At 44.0% G+C, this 9544-nt stretch overlaps 1 long non-coding RNA gene across 1 annotated transcript; it reads left to right on the top strand.

Annotated features, from left to right (window-relative positions):
- Positions 1-265: 265 nt before the first annotated feature.
- On the top strand, positions 266-8416 carry LOC140637231 (uncharacterized). The gene is made up of 5 exons (XR_012034470.1): positions 266-361; positions 1548-1845; positions 2357-2466; positions 5913-6033; positions 8203-8416. It is a non-coding gene; the product is annotated as an uncharacterized lncRNA (long non-coding RNA).
- The last annotated feature ends 1128 nt before the right edge of the window (positions 8417-9544 follow it).

The raw sequence follows: 9544 nt of genomic DNA, 5'->3' as shown, positions 1-9544 counted from the left end.
AAATAAAATCTTAAAAAAAAAAAAGGAAGCAGAAAAGGCTTCCTCAGCCCCATATTCATTATTATATTCTCCTCTATATTCTTATGTTAACCTCATAGTTTACTCCCCACAGAGCTTTACTGTCTACCAGAGACGGAGCACCTGCTACGAGCTCAACGAGCTCAACGGGATGCACCACTTGCTACACACAGAGCTCTTCGCGCAATTGGACAGCGCGGCGGGGGTGTTCGCGGCCGTGTCGAGCTGGGCCGAGTAACTGCCAGGAGTCCCCGGGAGTTCCTGGCACTGAGACAGAGCGCCGTGGACACAGCGTGCAAGCACATCTTCGACCTGGACCAGGGTTTCACGCTGCAGCGCAGAGGTGACAGGGCGGGTGTGAAGGAGACACTCTGGGAGGAGAGGGCGGGGCTTGGGCAGCAGAGGAGGGGAGCGCCCCAGCACCCCCCTCCCCGCGCCCCAGAGGAAGCCAGGAAACACTTAGGTTAAAATGAAGAACAAATCAAGCTATTTCATTTCTTCTCTCTCTCTCTCTTTTTTTTAAAGATTTATTTATTTATTCATGTGAGAGAGAGAGAGGCAGAGACATAGGCAGAGGAAGAAGCAGGCTCTTCCCAGGAGCCGTACGTGGGACTCGATCCCAGATCCCGGGATCATGACCTGAACCAAAGGCAGCCGCCCAACTGCTGAGCCACCCAGGTGTCCCTATTTCTTCTCTTTTTTTAAGGAGAGGATCAGACTGCTAGATCAAAGGAAATCTATAGGCTGAATATATTCGGATTTCAAGATAGTATCTCTCAGGATTACACATCCTTTTGACCCAGATGAGAACATGTAAATTCAGGGAGCTCCCATAGCTGGTTCAAGATTTCTGCTCAAAGAATTTTAGTTACTGTCACTTACATTTCTGGCAAAAAATGTTACAGAGCACAGACTCTGGCCCTCTTCTGTTCTTTGCTCTTTCTTTACTGGTCATTTACAAGGTCATTCTTAGAACATTGGAATGTTTCATTCCATTTTTCCTACTGTGTTGCCCATCTTCTCCCGCTAAGTAGCTTCATAGGTGATAGGACTCATCTTTAACATCTGAGAAGTCAATGTGACAAGAAAACAGCTAAATGCACTGCTCTGGCCATCTCAGCTGTCATAACAAGATTCTCTTTCCCTCCTAGTCCAGCCTAAAGTGAACGTCTCCCCCTCCAAGAAGGGACGCCTGCAGCATCACAACCTGCTTGCAGGCCACGTGTCAGATTTCTCTACAGGCCACATTCAAGTCCGCTGGTTCTTTTTTTTTTTTTTTTTTTTTGTGATAGTCACAGAGAGAGAGAGAGAATGAGGCAGAGACACAGGCAGAGGGAGAAGCAGGCTCCATGCACCGGGAGCCCGACGTGGGATTCGATCCCGGGTCTCCAGGATCGCGCCCTGGGCCAAAGGCAGGCGCCAAACCGCTGCGCCACCCAGGGATCCCATGTCCGCTGGTTCTTGAATGGACAGGAGGAAACAGCTGTTTTTTTTTTTTTTTAAAGATTTTTATTTATTTATCATGACAGACACAGAGAGAAAGAGAGGCAGAGACACAGGCAGAGGGAGAAGCAGGCTCCATGCAGGGAGCCCGACGTGGGATTTGATCCTGAGTCTCTAGCATCACGCCCTGGGCCGAAGGCAGCGCTAAACCACTGAGCCACCCAGGGATCCCAACAGCTGGGGTTTTATCCACCAATTTGATCCATAATGGAGACTGGACCTTCCAGATCCTGGTGATGTTGGAAATGACCCTTCAGCAGGGAGACATCTACACCTGCCAAGTAGAGCACCCCAGCCTGGACGGTCCTGTCACTGTGGAATGGAGTGAGTTACTCCCTGCTGGCCCTCCAGACTCCAGGCTCTGAGGTCTGCTCATTTTGTCTTGTGTCACTACACTATACTACAACTACACTACCCCATGTTGTTCCTCATCCACCCAACGGTGGTCTTGGCTGGGAACAGTGAAGGTCTGGCAATTCTCCCGTACGTTTATCCTGCTCTGGGGGAGTCTAAAGAATCTCTCCTTGTCAAATAACAACTCAGAAAGGCAGTCACCTTCATGACTGGCCCTCAGACATGACAACACCTCTCCCTTCGGTCTCTTAAGTTTGGACTTAATAGGCTGATCTAAAACTCGCATTTGCCTCCTGTAGAAGTCATCACTCTGAGGCCCAGAACTTTAGAGTGCCTTCTGCCTCTACCCCTTTTCCATAGTGCCTCCAAGCTTGGCCTTTCTTTTCTCTCCGTGGTAGATTAGATCAGGCTCCAGGTGTCAAACAGGGCCTTGAGGTTGTGGCAGGTGGAGGTGAGACTCACCCTGACTTCTGTTCCCCAGGGGTACATCAGATTCTGCCTGGAGCAAGATGCTGGCTGGAGTTGGAGGCTTTGTGCTAGGGCTCATTGCCCTCTTGGTGAGCTTCATTCTCCATTTTAGAAGCCAGCGAGGTAAGAAACTTCTGGAAAGGGGTTGATACTGTCTTTCCACTGTCTCACTACTCTTCAGTGATGAAGTTGTGACAAAAAGGCAAAACAAGAGACCGAAAGAGGCCTCTGAAATCAGATGCTGATAAGCCAAAGGCAGCCCTGGAGGAAAGAAGATGCCTAGCCAAGGTCTGATCCAATAAGATACCGGAGGCTGCCAAAGTTACCCTATCCTGCAGGGTGTTCTTTTCAGCCTGGGGTAGACTCACACCTAAAGTGTGACATGGGGACTGTGGTGGAAATTTTTGGATAATTTTCTAAGATGCTGTTGCTCCTTACTCTCTAGATGACCAAATTCATCTTCCCTCAGGATGACAGGGACCTCAACAAACAGATGGTATTTCTGCTCCCTTCTTCCTTCTTGGGATATAATTCATGTCATTGCAACAGAAGACTGGGAGCATTCAATGAGTATGCTATGTTCAGGATAGATCATAGAAAGTGCCCTGAGAATGAGGAGAAACTCTCAAACACTCCACCTTTCTTGCAAGTTGAGCCAAATTGCCCCCAACTCTTGATGCCATTTTCCTCTTTAGGTGGGTGTGGCCACAGAGCATGACTTTGCTCCATTGCTGAAGGAAACTTCAGAAACTCTCTTCCATTGCTCAGTAGGCCAACATTCAGCCTACCTCTGTAATTTTTTTCTCTCTTTTCTCTTTTTTCTCTAGAGGGAAAGAAAATGTAGCCTTTGAGCTTCAGATGTTTTAAATTCTTCTTCTGAGGCACCTGAGTGGCTCAGTTGGTTAAGCATCTGCCTTCGGCTCAGGTCATGATCTCAGGGTCCTGGGATGGAGCCCCGTGTCCCTGGGATCAAGCCCTGGGTAGAGCTCCCTGCTCAGTGGGGAGTCTGCTTCTCCCTCTGCTCCTTCCTCTACCCCCCAGTCTCCACCCCCCACTGGTGCTTGCTTTCATACTCTTTCTTTTTCTCTCTCTCCCTCAAATAAATAAATAAATTCTTTAAAAATAAATGGAAATAAATAAATTCTCATTCTTCTTCGTAGGGTTCCTGAACTGATCTCAAACATCACATGTAGCCTTGAAACAAGCAGTTCTGCTATTCCTGTTATCCAGTAAAGTCCCACCTCCAGAAAGGAGATTATGGCTAAATTGTGCCCCCTGATATCAGTTTCCGAGTTGCAGCATTTTCATTCAATTTACTTCTTTCTCAAGTTCTCCCAATCTATAAAGTGACCTTCCCTGAGGAACATAAACTATCTAAATCCAATATTATTCTCTTTTTTTTTTTTTTTGAGAGGAGGGAGATAAATATGGTCATGTGACCATGTTTATGGTTGAAGGGTTCGATGATCATTGTTGTTTCACGCAGGCATGGAGAAATAACCTTCTTGATGGGTTATTGATTGACCCATTCTCCTTATTGAATAGAAGGCCAACTGATAATGAATCTCCTAAAATGTGCTCTACTTCATTGTAGGTGATTAAATTCATGCTGCATTCTTACTAGCGAGGGGTGGAACCATTACTCCTAGAAATCCCAGATGGAACAGACACTGAGCCTGGATTTTGCCATTGACATTTATATAGGACTAATAAAGCATGTCAATCATTAATAATATGCTTTCCAAGTTAAAAGTCAACATAAGATCAGAATTGTAAATAATAGGTTTATTAGATCACCCAAAACACTTTCCCTTCTGAGTCATTCAGTAGGAAGTACATCTCTAGTTCCAAAAAGGTCAAAGATATGTGTATACCAGATTTTTCAGACATAGGCCATCTTTTAGAATACAGTTCATTATACTTCTTATAAATCTCTTTAATTAATGTTTTAGACTAAGACAGAAATCATATTTTTTTCAGACATTTCATGGTATGGTGTGCCACCTAAGACCATTACTATTACTATATAATAGTCATCAGGAAAACTAATTCTTGTAATATTTATAGATTAGTATCATTTTTCAAAATGACAGTGCCTTAGCCAAGCTTAAAGAGTTTTTCTGGGCAGCCCGGGTGGCTCAGCGGTTTAGCGCTGCCTTCAGCCCAGGGTGTGGTCCTGGACACCCAGGATCGAGTCCCACATCAGGCTCCCTGCATGGAGCCTGCTTCTCCCTCTGCCTGTGTCTCTGCCTCTCTCTCTCTCTCTCTCTGTGTCTCTCATGATAAATAAATAAAATCTTAAAAAAAAAAAAAAAACAATGCTTATGGGACACCTGGGTGGCTCAGCGGTTAAGTGTCTGCCTTCGACTCAGGGCATGATCCTGGGGTCCCAGGATCAAGTCCCTCATAGGACTCCCTGCATGGAGCCTGCTTCTCCCTCTGCCTCTGTGTCTCTCATGAATAAATAAATAAAATCTTAAAAAAAAAAAGAGTTTTTCTTTCTTAACTGACCTTCTACATAAAATCAATTTGATTAAATATTATAAACTATGACTATAAGTTAGTTTTTGGTGATTTTAAATACAAGATAGCCACCTTGTGATCAAATATGGGGCTGTGTCAGGGGTCTCCATGACCACCCAGATTAGGTTATTCACTAGGAGGAATCATATAGTTGTACTCATGGCTTAGATTTATTACAGCAAAGGTTTACAAAGCAGAGTCAGTCAAGGGAAAAGGTACATGTGGCAAAGCCCAGAAAAACCAGGTGCAAGCTTCCAAAAGCCCTCTCCCTTTGGAGCCAGAGGGCACACTTAATTCCTCCAGCCATGAGTTGTGACTACACAAATATTGTCTGCCAGGAAAGCTCAGCACACGGCACTCAGGATTTTTACTGGGGCCTGGTCATGTAAGCACCATCTACCTAGCACATACAAAAATTCCAGAGTCACAGAAGGAAAGCAGGTGTTCAGCATAAACCATATTTTTATACAGTTTAGGTACAATTTAGGCACATTCTTATTAGATCTGAGAATTCAAGTTCCCAGATGCCAGGCAGAGGCCACCTTTGTACTCAGGCCAAAAAAATAGTAGATGGACCTGCTATGTTACATCTTTCCTGCACAGGAGCAAGCCATCCATTTTGCTGACAATTTTTAAAATAACATGAGTACCCATTTTTAAAAAAGATTTTATGTATTTATTCACGAGAGACACACACACAGAGGCAGAGACATAGGCAGAGGGAAAAGCAGGTTCCCTGCGGGGACTCCAATGCAAGACCCGATTCCATGACCTCGAGATCATGACCTGAGCTGAAGGCAGATGCTCAACCACTGAGCCACCCAGGTGTCCCCATGAGTATTCATTTTTCTCAAAGAAAGACATACATTGATACAGAATGCACCCTTGAAGACTAGTTTTCTGGAAACATGGGTTGTTGCGGAAGACATAGAGTTAAATTCATATAATATTTTTCATTATTGTTACTATGTGAAATTATTATTATATTTTATGAATCCTATTAGCATTTAAGCGGGTTTTTAAGAAGTAATCCCTATGCCCAATAGGTGACTCGAACTCACAACCGCGAGACCAAGAGCTGCTCTCTTCAATGTCAGAACCACCCTGGTTTCCTTGGATTTAACAGTTTTTGAATAGCTGAAGTACAAGCAAAGGATGCAGATGAAGGTAATCTGTTCCTTGAAGTTTTTATCTTTTGTTCAATGATATGAGAAATTACACGTGCTTCCTAGCCTGTGATATTTCTAGTAGAGGACATGGGTAGCCCACCTCTCAGTGCCCCAAATGAGAAAGTTAAGCTGTAGTTCATATGTCTACTCTCAATTGCCTTGGAAAAATGAGAAAGGCAATCCACTTAGTGCCCAAAGAATTTCACATGCAAGAAGATTGACTATGAATGAGCCTGTCATTGCCTGCACTGCCTAAAATAAGAGACATTTCACTACTTCAGATTTTGATAAGAACAAACAAGTCTTGTCAACAGAGGACTGATAAACCAGCATTTCTAAAGCATAATTGTTAATTTAATATTATCTTGAGTCATAATTAAAAGCGACTTAGTTTTAAAACATTTGCCTATTATCTTAGAGTCCTGAACATTTCACCCTCTGTTTATTTTTTAAAAAGATTTTATTTATTCATGAGAGACACACACACAGAGAGAGAGGGAGGCAGAGACACAGGCAGAGGGAGAAGCAGGCTCCGCGCTGGGAGCCCGATACGAGACTCGATCCCCAGACTCCGGGATCACGCCCTGAGCCAAAGGCAGATATTCAACCTCTGAGCCACCCAGGTGTCCCTGCTTATTTTTTTTTTAAGATTTTATTGATTTATTTGACAGAGACAGAGAGAGCACAAGCAGGGCGAGAGGAAAAGGGAGAGGGAGAAGCAAGCTCCCCATGTAGAGCCTGATGTGGGGTTCAATCCCAGGACCCCAGGATCATGACCTGAGCCGAAGGCAGCCGCTTAGCCAACTGAGCCACCAGACTCCCCTCACCCTCTGCTTATAGAACAGAACCAATACATTAGTTTAGGGTTTGACAAGGAGGAGGGGGGTCTCTCTGATTTTCTGTTTGCCAAGAATTCCTCCTCACATGACGTCATCAGAGGACAGTCAAAAAGCCTGAGTTACTTAGAATTCTAACTATTGAGTCAGGTTCTGAAGCATGCCCTCTTGAGGGTAGAGGATTGTCATTTGGAAATATAATAGGAAAATTTCTTTTTCATAACAGATAAATTACTTAGTGCTTCTGTCCTTTCCTTCTTTTTAAAAAACCTACATTGACGCTTTATTTGAAACAGTTCTGAGTTTAAGGGTTCTCTCCTTAAAAAAAAAAAAAAATTAAATAAGCTCCACACCCAAAGTGGAGCTTGAACTCAAACCCTGAGACCAAGGGTCCCACGCTCTCTCTACCTGCTGAGCCAGCCAGGAACCACTGACTGCACTGGCCAGGCACCAAGGGTTCTTTCTTGGATCAAATGAGTGAGAACCCAAAGCAAGGAGGGGAAAAAAAGAAAAAAGATACTTATCCGTTTGAAAGTCCCAGTTTATCTTTCTACAATTAAATTAGGAGGAGAAAAATGAAGAACACCCTGGTAGCAGGAAGAAGCAAGAGTCTTCCAGGGTCTAGCATTTGATGAGCTAGATATTCAGTTACTATGCATTTCCACACGCATGCCTGACTCCAGGTTACTCTTCTGTCCTATAACTACATTGCTGGCAGGACTGTTGTTGCCACAGTAGCTGGCTGTGCCCCAGACAAACAGGGTGTGGGTCTGTTCCCACAGATCTTTATCCCAGTCTTCATAGCAAGGAGGGCACTGCCATGTGCTCTCAACCAGTCTCTTGTTCTAGGTTTCTGATTTGGTTGACAACATCCTTCTCAGTACAGCCTTTATCACCACAGCCTGAGGGTGTGATGACTGATCTCAGCCCCAGGAACCTGGTGGTGAGCACTGAAGGACAAACAGCCAATTTGCCTCATCAGGATGATTCTTTCTGCACTTGATGATAAGGAAACCAGCAGGTCCCCATCTGATGGGTTAGAAACCCATCACAGGGGCATTGAATAGGTTTTCAGGCTCCAGGGACTCGGTGTAAGCTTCTTCCGTGTTGTACATGAAGGAGCTGAGCCCAAGTGCTCGGTCAACAGCCTTCTCGCCGCAACCGCACCCCAGCTCCGCTCACTTCCGACTCCTGACGGTAGGGGGTTGTCCTTTCCTTCTTTATTCAACAACTCTAGGTATTAAAACTGTAGGGTATTTTTAATCCTCGTGAGAAATGCTCCCTTTTTTTTTGTTTGTTTGTTTTGTTTTGTTTGTTTGTTTGTTTTTTAGGAAGAAGCATTGCAAGGATCTGAATTTTAAATGTGCTTTAAAGCTCAAAAATATCAGGTGGGATCCCGTCATCACCTAGTGGCCAACAGTGGAATCCACACTTGGAACAAGATGTGAGGGAATTTGTCAATTTGGGAAAGCGCCAGCGTTTTTAGCAAAAAAGTTAGAGAAAAAGTTAGGCATACAAAAGCCAAAATAAATATGGCCAAATGTAGAGGCTTTGGCAGCGCCAGTGCTTCAGTGGTCTGGCTCTGCCTTTAACAGCAGCCACGAAAATATGCTAATCATTGCTCTGTCACTAAACAAACCCTAGTCATATTTTTACATGACTGAATATAAAGAAAACATACCAAGAGAAGGAAACCCTTCAACATCAACTTTGGAAAGAAGAAGGACTACATAACTAGAGAGAGTTAGTATCTGTAAAGTGAATGTGATCATCAGAAAACATCTAGACCCTGTGCTTGTCCAACAGAACTTCCTGCTATGGTAGAAAATGTCCTGTGTCTGAGCTGTCCCATCAAGTAGCCACTGGCCACAGGTACTTTTGGGCATTGAAAATGCTAATGGCTAGTGCACTAAGGAGATGAATTTTTCATTTAATTTTAAATTGTTTACATTTAAATTGTCCTAGCCACATGTGACTAATAGCTACTGGAGAGGCAGAGTAGAGTCTACAATCTTTCTCTAAAAACATGTAGGCCCTCTCTTAGTAGCTTTTGGTGGAGGCAGAAACATCTGCAGGTGAAAACTGCTAGGGAATTGAAAAGTGAAAAAAAATTAGAGAAGCAAGGGAAGATGGAAATAAACTGTCTTGTCTGGTCACAGCTCATTAAATTTGGGGATATGAGAGTCCCCAAAACATAACAAGCCCACTAGCAAGTTAATAAAATTACAGAGGAGGGTAAGGAAGCACCAGCAATCCAATTCTACCACATACAGACGCCTCAACCATAGAAATGATCTTGGCAAGCTTTCAACTCACTCAGTTTCAAAGTGCTGGGAACCAAGCCAAAGGAAATCACAAAGACAAAGAGCTCATAAACTTGACGAACACATTTCTCCTGGTACAGAAAGGGAGCGCTTCAGCACACCTCCTTTCATTCCTCTGTAAGTTTAAAGAGTTTTGCCCTGAAGATCAAGCCAGACCCCCTCCAAGGACAGCACTAAAAAGGCCCAAGGTCTGTCCCTCCAGACCTGTTACAATATTAGATCTGTCTGGAGACACTCTAGACTCTGTAGAACACTTTGGACCAAGGAAAATATCCCAGAATTCTAGGAACCTTGGGATACAGGATCAACAGCAACTTTTAATTAGGAAAATCTAATCTAATAAGAGGGC

The sequence above is a fragment of the Canis lupus genome, chromosome 7 (genome assembly GCF_048164855.1).
Source record: "Canis lupus baileyi chromosome 7, mCanLup2.hap1, whole genome shotgun sequence".
NCBI lineage: Eukaryota > Metazoa > Chordata > Mammalia > Carnivora > Canidae > Canis > Canis lupus.
The sequence above is the reverse complement of the archived record's forward strand: the minus strand, read 5'-3'. Positions and strand labels throughout refer to the sequence as shown.